This window comes from Pteronotus mesoamericanus, unplaced genomic scaffold, assembly GCF_021234165.1.
Source record: "Pteronotus mesoamericanus isolate MK-2021 breed Mesoamerican mustached bat unplaced genomic scaffold, CSHL_Meso_final contig_180, whole genome shotgun sequence".
Lineage (NCBI taxonomy): Eukaryota > Metazoa > Chordata > Mammalia > Chiroptera > Mormoopidae > Pteronotus > Pteronotus mesoamericanus.
The window spans coordinates 5,227,280-5,247,542 of record NW_026555076.1 but is presented as its reverse complement, the minus strand read 5'-3'; positions in this window follow the sequence as shown (position 1 = coordinate 5,247,542).

The window sequence follows — 20,263 nt, the reverse complement described above, 5'->3', positions numbered from 1 at the left end:
TAGGATATGATATGATAGCAAACATTATCTCATAGTCTTTAAGGGTTAGAGATTCAAGAGTAACTTAGCTGGGGTTTTGTGGGGTTTTTTGTTCTTTTTTTTTTTGGCCTTAGCATCTCTCACAAGGCTACAATATGGCAGCCAGGGTTGGTGGCATCTCAGGAGTTAGGTAGGGAGGATTGCATCTAAGTTCACATATGGCTCATAGTCCTCAGAAGATCTATGCCTAAACTTACTCCCATGGTTATTTGTGGGGCCTAAGAGATCTGCTTCCAAGTTCACTCATCTGCGATCTTCCAAAGGGTTCCTTTAAAGCATTATAACGGACTTACTTCTCCCAGAACAAGAAATATAATAGTGCGATAGAGAACCCAAGACAGAAACCATAGACTTCTTATAACATAATCTCAATAATGACTATCCATCTCTTCTCCTTATAGTCTAACCATCAGAAATGAGCCAATGTAAGTACATCTCAGAGTTAAAAGGATAGAATTACACAAAGGTGTGAATGCTTGTTGAGGGCCATTGGGGGCCATGTTAGTGGCTGCCTACTCCATAAGGAAAAGGAATTAACTGGGTTCTCAAAAAGTTGTATGACTTGATCATTAGCACCCAAGTCCCTTAATAAGTTTGCAATCAAGTATCCATTTCTAGGAATAAATATGGCTGCCTAACAATCTTGGACTGTGACTTTTTAGCATGATCCTAAAACTAATTATTATAAGTATTATCTAAATAAGTGAAGAATATGGGAACCATTTGATATGATAAACACAAGACATGATTCTTTGAATTTACTACGGTGAAAATTATAAGGTTTATCAATGTTAACAATAAATGCAATTTTTAGATTCTTTGCTACATGGTATAAGAAAGCAGTGGTATTTTTATCCTTTTCAATAACTTCTTTGGTTCTGACATCAGTGGTTCAAAATTCCCCCATCAGAAGTCAATTGAACACTTTGGAAATAGACACTGTAGCCCCGCAACCGACACCGAGTTCATCACCTGTACAGTGTTTTGAGAAGGCATCTGGTTCAATTCCAGGCATTTCAATGCAAGAATTTCTTGTAATTACAGAACCAAATTCATAAAAAATGTTTTTAGAAATCATTTGGTCATTAAATTCATTGTTTTAGTGCCTGCTCTGGGGAAAGGATAGGCTAGTCCTAGTAAATAGAAAACGCAAAAATCCTGAAGTAGAAGCCCAATTAGCATGTCTGTGCACATCGCAAAGATGCCCAGAAGCCAGTTTGAAAAGAGCGAGCAGGAGTAGATTAGAAAGGGATGAGATTAGAACGATAGTAAGGACAGGGAGCCAGCTCACGTAGGGTGGCATGAGGTAGCATATAGGGCAGGACGTATGGGATGTAAGCGATATTGAATACCATTAAAGAGTCATGAGCACAGAAGTGACCTGGTTTTACTTATTTTTTTAAAAAGATTAATCCAGCTGCTCTGTTGAGCATAGACTGTAGGGTAACAAAGGCAGCCAGTTGGGAGGTTATTGCAATAACATAGGTGAAAAGATGATAATGGTTTTGAACATTTTGATTAACTGTGAGGACAGTAGAAAATGTCAGACTTTTGAAACTAGAAGCAGAAAGACTTGTGTCAGGTATGGACTATGAGAAAAAATAGAGGAATAAAGGTGGTTCTAACATTATTTTAGAAGCAAACTCTTTCCTTCAGTTAAAACACTTATAACAAGTAGGAACAAACTGGTTGAAGCAGAGGTGTTCTATTCAGAAACCTCAACCAAGACACCTTCTGGCCCCTGACGCCACTCTAAGGACCTACAGACCTTCTCAAAGTTTGAAAGCACTTGGAGTAGGCACACGTTTCCCAATCTACATATGTATTTTTTAAAACTATATCTGTACTTAGTTTGAACTTAGTTTCAAATTTCATTCCAAGTGATTGCTAAAAATATAATCTTACACAATGTCAGATAAACAGTCATTCTAGGTTACAATAAATCAGTTTAGAACCTTTTAAAGCCCCTTTTGCCCAAGGATTTGAAGGTGCCATAGTGACATGAGTGGAGAAGGTCATGATACTTGGTATTACTGTTCACTACTCCACCCCATGTATCCACTGCAATGTAAATTACTATACAATTATAGGCACATCTCTGTTTATCTAAGTGTCCCAAGTTAAATGCAGTTTACATATGTATGCCTCTTTGAGCTATTGTGTCTTTTTAAATTGACGGGGAGGTGGTAAAAAGTAGTTAAATTCTTACCCCAATCTAGTGCTTAGGAAAGTTGACGAAGTTTCGTAGGGCTACTTAAAACCCTATTTGCCAGTTACAGCTAGAGTAATCATGTAATCTGTCATTCAAAATTGGGACATGGTGTCTGAGACAAATACTATTGAAAAGCAAATGTAAATCAGGACTATCCTGGGCAAACTAGACTATGTAATTAGCCTACAACCAACTCAGATAACCATCTATCTTCCCTTGTCCTCATGCCTTTATGGCCCAGGCTGCTAGACTGAAGCTTTCCAGGTTTTATTGACAAATTTGGTGAGTATGTCTCCTTTAAACTCTCAGATACCAAGCTTATCTGACAGTTTCATTATACCAAATGAGAATGCTTACACTCAGAAGTTGAAGGGTTAGAACACAGACTCTTTTCCTTCACTAGGGTCTGCTCTCACTTCCTATCATCATCACATCTAAAACTCAGCACAGACATTTAATCTCTTCTGGTGTGGGTGCAATTCACCCCCTACCTTAGAGTGTTTTGGCAGCTATATAACAACTACTACAGACTGGTGGCTGTAAACAACAGATATTTATTTTCCACAGTTCTGGGAGCTACAAATTGCAAGGTCAAAGCAGATTCTATGTCTGGTGAGAGCCCATTTCCTGGTTCAGAGATGGCCTTCAAGCTGTAACCTTACATGGCAGAAGGGGCAAGAGAGCTCCCTGGGGTCTCTTTTATAAGGACACTAATCCCATTCATGAGAGCTCACCTCCAAATACTATCACACTGAGAGGATTTAACATATAAATATGGAGGGACACAAACCCTCAGTCTGTGGCATCCAGGAAGCAGTCTTCCAGATCTCTTAATTTTACCTGTGCACTGTTACCGAAAAGTTAAGCATGTACTGTTTCTATCCACTGGCTTGGCAACTGTGACCATGCAAGCAACTGTGACTTCATGACTCAAAAGGGCTCGTGCATGGGATTAAAAGGAGAGTATGGTAGAGTAAACACATGGTAGAAATGTATCCTATCATTCACTCAACATCAGTCAAACACAATCATTTTATAGATGGCATTACTTGTATCCCAGATCATATAGCTAGTAAACAGCAGAGTTAGAATGACAAATCAGCTCTCCTAATGCCTCCTCCATTGGACTTAACTCTTTGATGATACCTTTAAAAACACTGAATTTGCAACTTTTCTCAAATTAGTAAATCAAAACTAATCTTGTTGTTCTTGTTGTTGTTGCCTCCAAACTCCCACCAAATAATATTGTTTCAAGGTTTTAAATCCCTAAGCTTTAAAATATACCCAAGTATATTGAAGAAATATAAAACTGTCTACGTGTTCTCTGTACATATCAACATCTTGATATAGTGAATTATATTTTAACTTATCTCATGATGTTCTAAAGGATACTATAAAATATGTAGTGATATAACTCAATTAGTGTAAGTGAATAAAAGAAGTATCTATATAAGCTAATATTGCCATAACCACAATGATTTCAGAAATCTATTCAACTCCAAAAATTATAGCTGTTTTATAACTTATGGGGTATAGTAAAATATATCCACCACCTCACACTGAGTTTCAGAAGATTAAATGTGCAAAATTTTGACATTCTTTAGATTGATGGCTTTTGGGGTAATTAAAGATTATACTGTTCCATTTATAAAATGACTTACCCAATAGGGAACAATTAGGAACATCTTTTTTTCAAAACATAGATGAATGGTAGCATTAAGCTAGAACACCGAAGATATAGATTATCAACATCAAAAGAAAATAACTCATTTCATAAATATGAAAAAAAATCTAAGGATAAAACTAAATTAAACATATTCATATACACTCCTAAATTCTTAAGAACAATACAATAAAAAATTAAATAAAAGCTGTTTCAAGTTCACTTACTTATTAATGTTTATTATTTGACAAATTTTCATTCTACTTTTTCAATTATATTTTATTGATTATGCTAGTCCAGTTGTCCCAATTTTTTCCCACTTTGCCCCCTCCACCCAGCACCCCCTACTCACTCAGGTAATCCCCACACCATTGCTCTATGTTCATGGATCATGTGTATAATTTCTTTGGCTACTCAATGTCCTATACTGTATTTTACATCCCAGTGGGTATTATGTAACTTACTGGAGTTACTTATTTGTACTTAATCTACTCACCTCTTCATCCATTCCCCTACATCCCTCTCCTATCTGGCAACCATCAGAATGCTCTCTGTATCCATGATTCTTTCTCTGTTCTTCCTTGCTTAATTTGTTTTTCAGGTTCAGTTATTAATAGGTATGTATTTATTGCCATTTTATTGTTCATAGTTTTGGTCATCTTCTTTTTCTTAATTAAGTCCCTTTAGCATTTCATATAATAATGGTTTGGTGATGATGAACTCCTTTATTTTTTTCTTATCTGGGAAGCTCTTGATCTGTCCTTCAGTTCTAAATGAGAGCTTTGCTGGGTAGAGCAATCTTGACTGTAGGTCCCTGCTTTTCATGCACTTTAAATATTTCTTGCCAGCCCCTCCTAGCCTGCAAAGTGTCTCTTGAGAAATCAGCTGACAGTCTTATGGGAACTCCCCTATAGATAACTAACTGCTTTTCTCTTGCTATCTTTAAGATTCTCTCTTTATCTTTAACCTCTGGCACTCTACAGGACACCTACTACATTAGGCCATACTATCAAGACATGGAGTCAAACCAGCTCTGCCTAATACAAAAAAACAAACACAGGGAAGCTGCCAAAATGAAGAGACAAAGAAACATGGCCCAAAAGAAAGAACAGATTAAAACACCAGAAAAAGAACTAAACAAAATGGAGATAAGCAATCTGTCAGAAGCAGAGTTGAAAACACTAGTTATAAGGATGCTCAAGGAACTTAGTGAGGATCTACACAGCATAAAAATGATTCAGATATACTAATTGAAATAAGGAACAACTTACAGGGAAACAACAGTAGAGTGAATAAAGCTGAAAATCAGATCAATGATTTAGAACATAAGAAAGCAAAAACAACCGATCAGAACAAGAAATAAAAAGAATCCAAAAAGACAGGGGTTGTGTAAGCAGCCTATGAGACAAGCTCAAGTGTGCTGACATTCACAATACACAGGTACCAGAAGGAGAAGAGAAAGAGCAAGAAATTGGAAATCTACTTGAAAAAATAATGAAAGAAAACTTTCCTAATTTGGTGAAGGATATAGACATGCAAGTCCAGGAAACACAGAAAGTCCCAAATAGGAATGATACAGAGACCCACTCCAAGACTAATTTTTGTTTTAAAATCTCGTATTGCTTAGGTCCTGTTTTATCAGGGCTATGTTAGTAAACTGTACAAAGTATCTGAATACAGAATTGCTTAGGATATAATTAAGATGTTATTTAAATAAATCTTAAAATAATTATTTAAAAGGATAATGTAAAGTGGTTTTGAAATACACAAAAATAAAATAAAAAGGGTGAGAGGATAGAAAATAGAAGGTGGTCGAGAGAAGAGGTTGCTATTTTAAATGTGATAAGGCCAGTTCCCTGAAGAAGAATTTGTCAGGATTAATGTTAAAAAGACTTACTGGAGAAGTGTTCACAGGAGAAGGGAGGGACTCAAAGTAGATAAAGCAGAAGTAGAAAACATAATGAACTTGTGGCTTCAGCTAAAGATTAACTTCAGGCTTATCCCATGGGGAAGCTGGAGGACAGCAGCACAGCCACAAACCTGGCCTCATCTCCCTGACAGAGAGTGAATGGCTAGTGCTTTTGACTTACTGTCTTGAGGTTAGGAGAAATTTCAAGAGCTTCCTCCTGGCCTTTTCTTCTGGCTCTTTGTCTACAAGTCAAGGAAGAAATGTGAGGGTTGTATCAACAGCTAAATATACCAATTCAAGTGTCAGAGAAATTAGCATAGGCTGGTTCAAAATAGGTTCAGTGGCCCTCCTGCAAGATGAACCTGAGCTCTGTTTGTAAAGGAGCACAGCAAGCCCCGCCCCCTCCTCCCCCCCCCCCCCCCCCCCCGGGCTCCGCCCGCCGCCCCACGCAAAGGGTATTTTGTAACGGGGTCCAGAGATTGGGGTGTCCAAGAAAAATATATTCTCCCTACCCCAGGGCGGGCTGCCATGGGGGATGGGAGCCTTGAGCAGGGCCATTGAGAAGTCAGTTTGCATGTCAATAACAGGATAGCTTCGTTCCTCATTTGCAAAGAGGATTATTTGTCTTATCACCAAAGCTAATCAGGAAGGTTTAAAAGACTTATTACAGAATGTAACTGGGAGAGAAAGAGAGACAGGGGCCCGCAGGAGAGAGAAAGGGACACAGACTCTGGGGAACAGTGTGTGAAGACCACGTGGGAAGAAAGAGGGGAGAAAGGACTCTTGCTAGTGGGCCAGGAGAAGGTGCCACATGGTTATGGATTAAGAGCTGGAGATCGCGGTGACGCAGTAGATGGTACTGAGACCCGTGAGAGGCCTCCCTAGCCGAGCCCCGGACTTCTGTTCTTTTTCTTCAGAAGGACGGTACCCCTGACAGGCCTCACTGGCCTAACTGGGCAAAGGGGGAAGCCAGGACAGTGTGTGTGCTGGTGGTTGTTTTGAAGGGATTTTGAGGTTTAAGGGTGATATTTAGCCATTAATCAAACCTGTATAACTTTTAAATAAATAGTTCCTTTCCTTTTCACCAAACTCTGCCATTCAGAGCCATAACTCCAAGGGCGGCGGGCAAAGGACCCACAACCGAGGGGTCCCGGGGAAGGAGGGTGTCTTTGTTTCGGTAATAGCATCTGGGCACCGCCCCCCACCACGGGTCCTTCTGTTCGGTAACATTTTTTACCCAATCCCATAACTGGAGACCATGCCAACACTTTGGATCGCAAATATCAGTATCAACCAGGATCCTGCACCAAGAATCCTCTGAAGAGCTATTGTTCCCCCTTTCCTAGGGCATAGTTACCCAAATAAATGACCACAGGTCCTCTGAAGGAGAGAACAGGTAGACTACTGCTGTTCGATTTACAATTTCTGGGCCGTAGAATTGGCTCGTGTCTAGGAATTACACAAGCAATCATGACTTCACACTGGGGCAAGCAACCTCCACTTCTGTTTGCCTTCACATCTGATCTAAAACCATATGGCATCTAAACTTATTTCCAATGATTTTATGTATCCCCAATGTTAATAATTAACATTACTAAATGATATTCATGTGATAATTTCAATTCAACATACCATTTATGTTTTTCAAATTGTAAATAATTATCTTTAATATAAAAAAATGACCATCTGCCTTGTATAAAGCACTGTGCTAGGCACAGAGTTGATTTAGAACTAGAAGGGTTGCATTTGATCTCTGTGACAGTTTTGGGGGACCAGAGACAAATTCATTCAATCTTGGTTTTTCCCAGTCTTCACTACGAAAGTAAAAACATTGGCCCTATATTACTTTTCTGTTTTGAAGTTTGAATTAAATATATCTTTTGAAAAATATAAAAGCCCTATGTACATACATTACATAATTACCTTCAGTTGAGTGGATATCTCAGGTGTTCTACTCTAGAATATATATATACATACATGCATACAAAAATAAATTAACACATAAATAATGACAAGTTAGAACATTAAAAGAATTTGGTATACTGATAACTTTCTACTAATAACTATTTTGTTAGCTTTTTCTTTTCCCTCTTTTAACAATTTACTCTACTGTTCTGGTCCTAAAATAAGAACTTTTTTTTTTTTTAGTTGAAATGTAAAATTGGCCTTTCTAATACATGACTTTTCTTGCTTCCGAAATGGCCTCCTTGTAAAAACTACAAAGGACTCTGACACTTCAAATAGTTCCCTCAGACATTTTGATAAGTGTAAATGAATTTTTTAATCTTGTGGCAGATTCATATGCCTCGCAGATGTGTCCCTGGCTAAGAAAATCACAAAGACGTCTATAAGAGGAATGCTGTCCACTAACAGCTGCTATATTGCTTCCAGGGCCTAAAGTGCTGTTCCCAGCTGCCATTTCATTCTTCCTAGAGTGCTTTTATGTTGCAAACTTCAAGCTAGAAGAACATTTCTTATTATGGCCATTCAGGAGTGTCCTCCTTCTGACAAACTCCACTGCATAGGACTTGGGACTTGAATGAGAAAACAGGCACTGAGTTGCTTTAAAGATAACTTCTCAGGAAGTTCCCCTGGGGGGAGAACAGGAGAAAGAGAGGGAGGAAGGGATTGAGAGAGGTTTACACAGAAGCAACTTGTTTATGTTATAGGTAGAATTTATTATTTCACCCAGAAGCGTGTGTATCTAAGGAAATATTACTGAGGCATGTTTTCCAACAGTATTTGCTCTGAGGTACCTGGAGGGTAGATGGGAAATGGAAGAATTCAATCTGAACATTGCCCGGTGGTACAATTCAAAGCCGCTCATCTATGAATCATATCCTCCCATGAATTCGGTTTACAATACCAGATTTTTAAAGTTAACTCTAAGCAATCTACAATGCTGTAGTTTATTCATATGAATTAAAATAACATAATTACGTAGAACAAAAACCTATCTTGAGCATGGCATTTGCTACTTCATGTCACCTCTACCGTTATATCTGTTTTTTATTTAATAAGGCATGGATTAAAAAAGATAAATTTTACAGTTTTCCAGGTTTCATATTTTTCTTCAAACATCAGGCATTCTATTTCAGTGCCTTGCCTTTCAGTTTCTTTTTCTCATTATAAAATGCATTCATTTAAAGGATCTTCTCGTTTAATAGGTATTCACTTTAGAGGGCTTTTCTGGAATGGGTTTTCCACCAGAAAGGTAATTTATCATATTGAGTACTGTCTCTCAAACTAAAAAGGAAATTGGTAGATAAACATTCTCAAAGCACCCTTAGTATTTGCAAGTGCAGTCTTTAAAATAAAAAGGATAGAGTTTAAGCAGTTTAAACAATGTGGGATGCAGTGCCTAACACATGTGTACATTTAGTCCAAACTATTTTTTTAAAGTGGCTGATATTCTTGGCACGCTGTAGTAAGGCATTTGTAAAGTTTGAATCCTAGCCATGCTTTAAGATAACCAGAAGTGCTACTTTTATTTTACAACACATGTACTTATTAGAGATACAGTCTATTTTAGGCAATCCACCTTCCCAAATGCTTACATATTTTAATAAAAATAATATTTAAATGGTAAATATAAGATCTATTTACCAAAATGTTCTATTTTTTCAAAAATATTTTAATAAAAATTGACACTATAACCAAGTTTTTAGAAAAATATGCATTTTAAGAAAAATGTTAAGAACTCTGTCTAATGTGTAAGTATTTAAATCAACATTTAAAATGGATCTTCCAGTGTCAAAAGCTTATTTAAGGGGAATCTCTACATCTCTTCTTGTTTTTAAGTGCCAAATTATATTTCATAAACATGCATTTAATGGGAGACTGGACAAAAGACTTTGCAGAGCGTTTTGATAGCTTTCCTGAGCCTTCTTCACCACTCCAGTTGTTTAGAAACTACTGCCTCATGCAGGACTATGGCACCATATGCTGAACTGCCAAGGCCTCTCAAAAACTTCATTCATTGATGTAACACATACTCATCAAGCACCTCCTATTGGCTATACTTTTTTGTAATATGAATACAGCTGTTAGCGGAATAGTCTTTCACTCATGGAATTTCATTCTATGGGAACTTTTCTTTATTTTTTTTGTTTCCTTAATGTAAACAAATATTCCAGATAGTGATAAGTGCTGTTTAAGCAATGGAAGGGGATAGAGACTGATGTAGGTTTGTGGAGAGGGAAGTGATTAATGAATATTATGGTCAGAGAGACCCTCACTGAGGAAGGGAACATGAAAAAAGAAAGAGTAAGCCATATCAAGATCTGAAAGAGTCCTTTCCGGGCAGTTAAGGCGTAGGAGATGGTGGGAATGACCACAAACTTAGATCACATCAGTTGGAATCCTGTGAAACATGGTTTTTAGTTTTGGTTCACTCTAGGTGCAAAAGGAAAACATTTTTTTTAATGGTTTAAGAAAGGGAATATATGATGAAGAAAAAATAGCAGAATCTTTGTTTTTGCATTTCCATTGTCCAGCAGAGTCCTATATACCATGGCAACTACTTGAAAGATATTTAATTACTAATTTCAAAGTAGTTATGTAAACAACCCACAGAAGGCAACCTTAAGCCTACTCCTGGTGGTGTTCTAATTGTTTGAAGAAAGTTTTAAACGGTTGGTCTGTTACTTCTAGATGGGAAAATATAGTCTCTAGTCAACTGTATTTTATTTAGCAAAGATTTCGCGTTCAAGGAGTAAAATTTCAGTAATAGTGCATTACCTCAACCCACACAATCCAAAAGGTAAGTTTTCCTCTCAGGGGCAACAAGGCGGTTTCTCATTATTCACAGAAGCCGCATGATTTGTAAGTATGATTTTTTTTTTAACGCTTTCACTCACAGTCCACAGAGGACTTATATGTTCAAGTTCTACTTTGTTTAAAGGGATACAATAGTAATACAAAGATTTCTGAAGAAATGAGCACATGTGAGATAAAAGAACAAAAACTACACAGTATTTTTTTTTGTAGTAATGGTACAGTCAAAGTCTCTATTTGAAGTAAAGCGTAATTTTATTCCAAAATTTATTATTTGACTAAATGTTTACAAACGTGGACCCAGTTTCTGATGAAATGATAGCATATATTTAGAAATGATATGTTTTCAGGCCAGTCATTACACTGGCGTTCTTTCTTCTGGGCGTGTTTTGTATGTGAGTTCCTTTTTCATGCGTCATTCACTTTCAGTCACTTTCCAGTTTCATTGTTTGGAGAATAAAGCTCTAATTCATCACCACATGCAATTTACAACATTGATGTTTGGGTGGACCTTTTTTTTCCCTCTTAAAATATACATGCATACACTGCTGCAGGGTCTACTGCCTATTGAAAGCAATCTCTTAATGATAGCCACCAGCTCTGTTATCAGTCAGAAATTTGATGACAGCCCCTCAGCTCCCTGAAGCATTCTCTCTGTCAGACAGACTGTCCTTTCACTCTCTTCCTCTTGGCTAATTTGGTCTCTGTGCTTCAGTTTTTCAATTTATCCCAGTTGTCATTTTATACAATAGATCAGCATCTTTCAAGTGTCTCTCTGTATCATGCAAGGTGAAAAAAAAAATAAAGGCAATGACCTGATTCTTGGGATCAAAAATACAGAAAACTGCACTGTATAGAAAGTGATAGAAATAGCCAATGAAAATACTGAAGATAACAAAAGAAATATAATTAAAGAAAACTTGGGGATCATTATCTGCCATTAATCCATGACCTACTAAAAATTTATATATTAGAAGGAGGAATTCCATAATCTAATCATTTATTCAGTAACTTCGGCCCTCTTGAATGTCTACCATGTGCCTTGTTCAACACTAATGCTATATTTTGAGTAGTGACCAAGACAGGCTCCCTATCTCTTAAAAAGCCTATATTTTAGTAGTATATATACTGGTAAAAAAAAAAAAAATTCCAGTATAATGAGAAACATTATCATTGGAGAAGTATGGATTAATTAAACACACACACATACACACACCCACACACACACACACACACACACACACACACACAGAGTTTTCGGTGTTACCGTAAAAGAGTACCTCTTCCAGATTTGAAGATCATTCAAGGATTCCTGGGAGAAGTTATGTCTAAACTGAGAGCTTACCTATGAATAAGATTTTTAGTTGAGAGGGCTCCAGGCTGAAATTTCACCTTGTACAAACTACCAGAGGTAAGAGGGAGTATGGTCTTTCTTACGAAATGCAAGCTTGGTCTGACTGAAGCACAGAGTGTAACGGGTGAGCAGGGAAAGAAGAGGATGGAGGAGTAGACAGAAGATAAAAGTACAGAGGTAGACAGAAGTTATTTCAAATCATGCAGAGAGTTTCATTCCATCCATGGTCCATAGAAAATGCTGAAGAGTTTATACATAGATCGCTCTGGATGTTGAATTGGGAATGTTTTGAAAGGAGTTAATATTGGGAAGAATGGCAGAAATGCTAATTAAAAAATTTCCATAGTAATCTAGCTAAGATATAAATTAACATATTCATGATGTGACTGGAGAAAAGATGATAGATTGGATGGATATTTAGGAGAGAGAACAAATTTTGTTTTCTCAAGTAAATTCATTAAATAGCAGGGTGAAGAGTTATGAATGATTTCTAGATTCTTGTCATTCTTGATAAGTAACACAAGTTACCAGTCAATATCAGACAAACCTTCTTTTCACAGAATATATTATTTCCCTAGTCACTCAAGGTACTTTTTAGTTTCTCAGTGTTCAACCACTCTAAACCCCTGTAACTCTCTGCTAGGATGGAGTGAATTGTGTCCCATTTAATATAGGGCAATTGCAATGCCCTTTGCAAATAGTCTTTTTAAAGAGGTAATTACAGTTAAATAAAGTCATAAAGTGAGCCTTAATCCTGTACAATTGCTTTCCTTATAAGAAAAGGAGATCAGGACCTACCGAGAGACACCCTGTAGATGGCCATTTGCAAGCTGAGGAGAGAGGCCTCAGGAGAAACCAAACGTGTGACACATTGATCTTGGATGTTCACCCTCCAGAACTCTGAGAAAATACATTTTTGCTGCTTATGCTTCCCAATCTGTGGCATTTTGTTACAGAATTTCTAGCAAATTCATGCACACTCCAAACCAGAATTTTCCAAAGAGCAAATTCACCATAAATATATAGGAATTGCATTATATCTATCAGACAGCATGTTAAAGTCCAAGTAGTGTACATGTTATAAACAACCTGTTAAGTAAGAATACCAAATGCTATTATACAAATATTCTTTCCTAGTTATTGCCATTGCAAGTAATTTCAGAATTTGTTCAAGTTAATGGATAGTGTTCCAGGAAAGAAACCGTAAGAAGTTAGGTTATTTAACACAGTAAAAACCATTCCATTGATGATCTCATGCAGTGATCATGACACCGTTGGCTTGAGGACGGTATCCCTCTCCAACTCCATCAGCCACTTAGACGCCCCAATACATCAATACTGTAAGATAAAATAATGAGATTCCTAAATAAATACAAGTTCAGGGTAAGTCCACTGATCCATCTTCCAACCAGATTTCTGGCCCTAAGACTCTAATTCATTAATCCTCTAGTTCCACCATGAATCTCCTGCAAGCTTTTAAAGTTATTATTTTTTCCTCATATCTGTAGCAGTTTAAATAGTAATTGGTTTCTGAAATTATAAACAAATGATTCAGCATCTTATTTGTAATGGTCACATTGTTCTTCAAAGGGCTGAAATATTTTACACTCATAATTTCTGCCCTCAAAAATTCATAACTATTTATGTGGGATTGAGGCTCCATATCAGAACATTTTCTTTCAAAGAATTATGAAATGTACCAAGACTTTTCTACAATATTTGCACTATTTGCTAAAATCAAGTAAAACTAACAATTGTACCCTCTTGGGTCAGAAGTACTGCATTTATAAATAGCCTTTCCTCAAGAATATTTTGAAAGTAAAAATGTAGCAACAGTAAAATTTGTAAAAGGTGTCTTTAAAATAATTTGCCATACCAAAACCTCAAATATTTTAGGGTTATTCGTGTATTATTATGTGGAAATAGAATAACAAACAATGAAAAATCTCCCTTCTCTGTGCTCTTACTGTTACCATTTTAGAACATTGTCTATGCTTTAATTTTAATACAGTTATTTGCAATTGTCTTATGTTCCCTAATACATTATAGTAACTTAAGAAAATTACCTTATCCTTTTTTTATCCCTACATTGTATCATTCAGAATAGCTCATGTACAATATATACTTCTAGATAGAATGAAACCAAATATACTCATATATCTGAAAATCAGAAGATTTTCTATAGAAAGCTAAGGACTTCAGAGAGACTCCAGAAATGGACTTAGTATTATCCATGCCAGTTCAAAAATGAACCACAAACTCCAGCTAGTCGTCATCATGAATCTTGCCAGATTGCTATTACTAAGAGATAAATTAAGCTTAAATTACATTGAATAAAAAATCCACAATGAATTTTTATTCTTTTTAGATTATTAGCATCAAAGGGCAAGTTCAATGGCATTAATCCAGGCCTGAAAAAAAGGCATACTACCTGTGGAAAAGATAGTTCCATGGAGGTCACTTTACAAAACCACTGCAACTACAAATGTAATCATATTCAAGAAGTCTAAAGCAAAAAAAAAAAAAAAAAAAAAAAAAAAGTGCTTGCATAAAATAATATAGTCTTTTTCCGAAATAGTGGCACAGAAAGTTCATAGAAAATAAATTTAGGACTCTAAACTACTGTTTAGTGGTTGTACGAATTTCTGTTCTGTCCTACACTGAATCATAAGGATGCTTCCCAATGTCTAATCCACTGAGTAATTTGTTGTGAGCATGTGTGTATATTCAAAATGGTGATGGAAGTAAAAGTGGGTACCAAACAAAATTATTTTATTGTTAATGCCACAATTGTATGAACACATATTCAAAATACAGAATTTAGAGACATTCGGTATACAAATAACAATATAAACAGCATGTCAACCAAATCAGGAATTTATGACTACTTGGGATGATAGAATTGAGATCCTAAGATACTTGGCAGATTCTCAAATATTGGCCCCTACACACTCAGATATCTGGTTCGTTTGTTCTGGCGTAGTCAGTTGAAAAGAGAAGAAATCATGAATTAGAGCAAGGGTTGGAGCTTGCATGAAACGGAGCACTAGAGGATGAAAAATGAGACAAATGAGGGGAACTCACAGGCCTAAACCACAAGAACCTTGAGATTCCACAGAAAAAGGGAGCTCCAGTGACATTAAGCTACTCACTATTAAAGAATGTGTGAAAAAGGGTAACTAAGGGCCAGGATATGGAAAGCAAGATCAAGGTTATGGAATTTAGGAGACTTTTCATGGGCAGCCAGGCAATAAGCAAATTATGTGGAATTTCAAATACCAAATTCCTCCAGCTCCCAGAATACCGGACATTTTCTAAGATTATTTTAACTTGCAGACTATTTTCTTGTAGTGATTCACAGAAGTTTTATATGGATGTGAAATTTATTTGCAGCTTTGCTTCTAAAACCTCCTTCTATTGGAGCAACCAATGCACATAGGCCTCTTGTCAATGTTCACTCGTTTACGTAATCAGGTATTACATCATACATAAAATTGTCCAGCATCTAAATGTACTACATTTCTTTGACTTCTATGAGTATTAGTAGCTCACAAGAACAGTGCCACACAAGCAAATGGTAACAGATAACACATTCAATGTGAGCAGTTGGTGCTCTAAAATAGGAGTATTAGAGATAGCTAATTGACCAGTGATTGAGTATTTAGGATAAGTCAGTAGAATACATTCAGGCATAAAAATTAATATAACAATGAATAGAGATAGCTAATTAACCAGTGATTGAGTATTTAAGATAAGTAAGTAGAATACATTCAGGCATAAAAACTAACACAATGGCAGTCTCCATTTCCTTTCGCATATGTGTTCAATTTAGAACTGGAGGTACAGCAATTGGAATTTTTTACTAATTCAATTGTACTTTTTTTTTTTTTTTAAGAAATCCAACAAAACATTCTTTATAAAACAAAATGCACCCCTAGTTTCTAAAATTAAGATTTTAAAGTAGGTTGTAATCATTGAACTTCAAATACCCTTTATGTTTGCCTACCATTACACAGCTGTACAATTGGCATAGATTTTTCTCAATGAAATATAGCACCATCACAGATGGAAGAGTTTAAGGGCTTGTCTTTGCACAGAGAGTAGGTGTTAGAATCACAGTGTGGTAACATTTCTGCAAAGCAGCATGAGCTTTTCCTTCTTGCAAATAAGCCAGGTGATAATTTGAAAATTTTGCACCTACCTTGGCACCTGCATCAATATTTGTCACAAAGTTTAAATAATAATGTATTCCCAGTTTGTATCTCCCAAGCTTACATATAATGCTTGCATTTGTGGAGGCTCATTTGTTACATTAGTTACAAAATCAGTGCAAAATCTAGTGTACACATACATACTGCATGAAAAGGATTCCTAAGTAGATGCTAAGTTTTGGTAGCTTTCAGTATTTAATTAGATTTTGGGGGGCCTCAAAAATTTACAAAGTAGATTCACAACTTCTATTAAATGTTGAAAACAATTCAGAGCATTTTTTTTCACAAGGAAATTCTGCACTTGGCATTTGCTTCCTAAATAACTGTCACTTGAGTTTTATTTCAGAAATGTGGACATTTTTTCCCCAAAATTATTGTTTTTAAGTTAGGACAACCATTGGATTTTATATGAATAATGGAATGTACCACTATATATTCAACTCTAGAGTGAACAGAAGGCATAGATTTTATCTTCTTTTTATCCTTTTTTTAAATGTTAGAATAATATACAACAGTGCTTACATTTTATTAAATAATATGGCCAGCTATAGAATCAATGCACTAAACCCGAAGTAAATTTCTGTGATACCTTTAACAAACTAAAAATTTGTTAACTCACTATATTCTATTTCTATCAATGCAAAGTATCTTTCCTGACATTAAAATAGAAATTATCTTCATCAATTCAAACATGCTCTTTATTACTCTTCAATGCCCACTGTTGCTTTAGGCAAGTAGTTTTACCTTGCTGTCATTAAAATAAATTCTTTCTATATCTGACCTTGACCAGTATTCCACTTTACTTTGGGAATCTCCTAACTACCCTCTTTTGGTACTCAAACATCACACTTTTGATAATCCACATGTGTAAGTGACTTGCTATTTCAATAAGAAGCAAATAAGCAAATATTTAAAAGAAATGTTAATAATGATAACTTCTAATTACCTAATCTTTTTATATTACATGGCTATAGAAAAATTAAAGCTCTGCTAAATAAAATCTTGTGCAGGTTCAAAGACTTTTAAAGAAATACCTCAGGAAAGAAAATTGCTAGCATCTTACTCCATACTTATATATGTTAGAAACTGCAAAAACACAAATAATTTAGCTTTAAAGCAAAGCATTGGACAAAATGTAAATGCATCTATGTGCCTGTGTCATTATCGCCCCAATTTAAATTGATGGCTGCTCCTGACTCAGTTGCTAGTCCAGGCCACCCAAGGCGGCCTCAAAATGTGAGCTCCCAGCTCTGGGAGAGTGGGGTTCTGCTCAGGCTTCAGAATTTCTTGGCATGTTTATTCAGGCTGAGAAAGCTCAGAAAGTTTCCTAAGGACAGCGTTCACAAGTATTTATTAAAGAATGTCTTTTCTTTTTTTTTTTAATCGAACTCTTCTCCTTCCTCAGATGAGAGGTGACCTTGAAGAGTTGGTGGGGTTGCCACACTGCAGGTCAGAGAGAAATGGAACGGGCGGGAAGGAGCTTGCAGGAACGGAGGGGAAACATGTGAAAAGGAGTTCTGCAATAAGAGAACCATCTTCAAGTTTGGCAGAGTCAGAAAAAAACAAAAGGTGGGAGAAAGAACTTCAAAAGAAGAATGGAGTTGTTGAACAATAACATGTCAGCTAAAACAATGGTACTTTTTTGTACTTAAAAGTAGCATGGTACAGCAGATTTAGGATAATGAAAGTGTTATAACAATCATTACTTTAGAAATAATTCTTAAAAATCCTAAACCATAAGAAAATGGCTTAGTCTATGCTAACATTTAAGAGGTGAGACCTGGATTAGAGACCTTTGCAAAGTCTCTCTCTTTTGAGAGGAGGGGAAATGAATCCTCACGCAAGTTGACAGGTTAGAGATTAAGAGACTTTCAGTTCAAAAACTCTTGTGAATATATTGAATGTGCAGATTCTACAAGCATTTAATTGCATTAATTAATTCAATATACCTTTATGTGTCAACCTCTGCTGGGTGAAGGAAGAAGGGGATTGATTCTGGCTCGCACCGAGAGTGGTTTTATTGAACATCCTTTTTAAAGTTCTTTGTACTATATTTCTCTTCTATTGTTCCCAAGCCTTCAGTAAAATCTTGTTAAATATTACAACCTGTTCTCAGTGATTCCTGTGGGGAACTGAAAATCCAGCTTTGTGCCCAAGCTTAAAGCAGTTTGGACCAGCAATGGTCACCTGAGAGAAGTTAGTCTTAAGATAAAAGATGAGATGACATGATACAGAGCATGTAGTAAACTGTGAGTCGAGGAGGTCAGGATCCTAGAGCCAGGTGGCTGCTTAATGTGGCCAACAATGACCAGAAAGATGTACGGACATACTCCAAAGATATTGTGAGTTTGGTTCCAGACCATGAAATAAAGCAAATATAGTGAGTTACACAAATTATTTTGGTTTCCCAGTGCATGTAAAAGTTATGATTACAGTATATTATAGTCTATTTAGTGTACAATAGCATTGTGTCTTTAAAAAAAACTGTACATACCTTGTACATTGAAATTGAAAAATACTTCATTGCTAAAAAATGCTAATCATCATCTAGGTCTTCAGCAAGTGTAATTTTATTTTATTTTTTTTTTTATTTTTATTCTTTTGCTGGTGGTAGATCTTACCTCAGGGTTGAGGTTGCTGACTGATCAGGGTGGTGGTTGCTGAAGGCTGGGATGGCTGTGGCAACTTCTTAAAATATGACAACAATGGACTTTGCTGCATCAATTGATCCTTCCCTTCATGAATGATTTTTCTGTAGCATGTGATGCTGTTTGATAGCATTTTACTCACAGCAGGACTTCTTTCAAAATTGAAATCAATTCTTTCACACCCTGCCACTGCTTTACCAACCAAGTGTATGCAATATTCTAAATCCTTTGTTGTCATTTCAACAATCTTCATGAAATCTTTATTGAGAACAGATTTGATCTCAAGAAACTATTTTCTTGCAGCAATTCAATCATATCATCAGGCTCCAATTCTAATTCTAGTTTTCTTACTATTTTCACACATCTCGCAGTTACTTCCTCCACTGAAGTCTTGAACCCCTCCAAGTCGTCCATGAGGGCTGGAATCAACATCTTTCAAACTCCTGTTAATGTGGGTACTTCCACCTCATCCCATGAATCACAAATGTTCTTAATGGCATCTAGAAAGGTGAATCATTTCCAGGAGGTTTTCGATTTATTTTGCCCCGCTGCATCAGTAGAATCACTATCTATGACAGCTATAACCTTGCTAAATATATTTCTTAAATAATGAGACTTGAAAGGCAAAATTATTCCTTGATCTGTGGGCTGCAGAATGGATGTTCTGTTAGCAGGCACAAATAAAACATAAATCTCATTGTATATTTCTCCATCAGTGCTCTCGAATGACAAGGTTCATTGTCCATGAGCAGTAATAATTTGAAAGGAATTTTTTTTTCTAAACAGCAGGTCATCACAGTGGGCTTCAAATATTCATGTAACTATATTGTAAATAGGTGTGTTGTCGTCTGGGCTTTGTTGTTCTATTTCTAGAACATGGGCAGAGTAGTTTTAACATAATTCTTAAGGGCACTAGGATTCTTGAACGGTAAATGAGCATTGGCTTCAACTTAAGGTCACCAGTTACATTAGTCCCTAATAGGAGAGTTAACATGTCCTTTGAAGCCAGGCATTGACTCCTCCAAGCTGCAAAAGTCCTAGATGGCGTCTTCTACCATTATAAGGCTGTTCACCTACATTGAAAATCAGTTTAGTGCCTTCATCTTCATTAATTATCTCAGCCAGAGCTTCTGGATAACTTGCTGTAGCTTTTACACTCAGCCCTTACTGCTTAACCTTGCACTTTTATGTTATGGAGACAGCTTCTTTCCTTAAACCCAATGAACCAACCACTGCTAACTTCAAACTTTCCTTCTGCAGTTTCCTCACCTCTGTCAATCTTCATGGAATTGAAGAGAGCTAGGCCCTTGCTCTATTCTAGGAAATGTTATGACTTAAGATAATGTTGTGACTGGTTTGAGAGTCTATCCAGGCCACAGTAAAGCTTTTTCATTTTTTTTCTTTTACTGTTTGTGTGTTCACTGGAGTAGCACTTTTAATTTCCTTCTAGA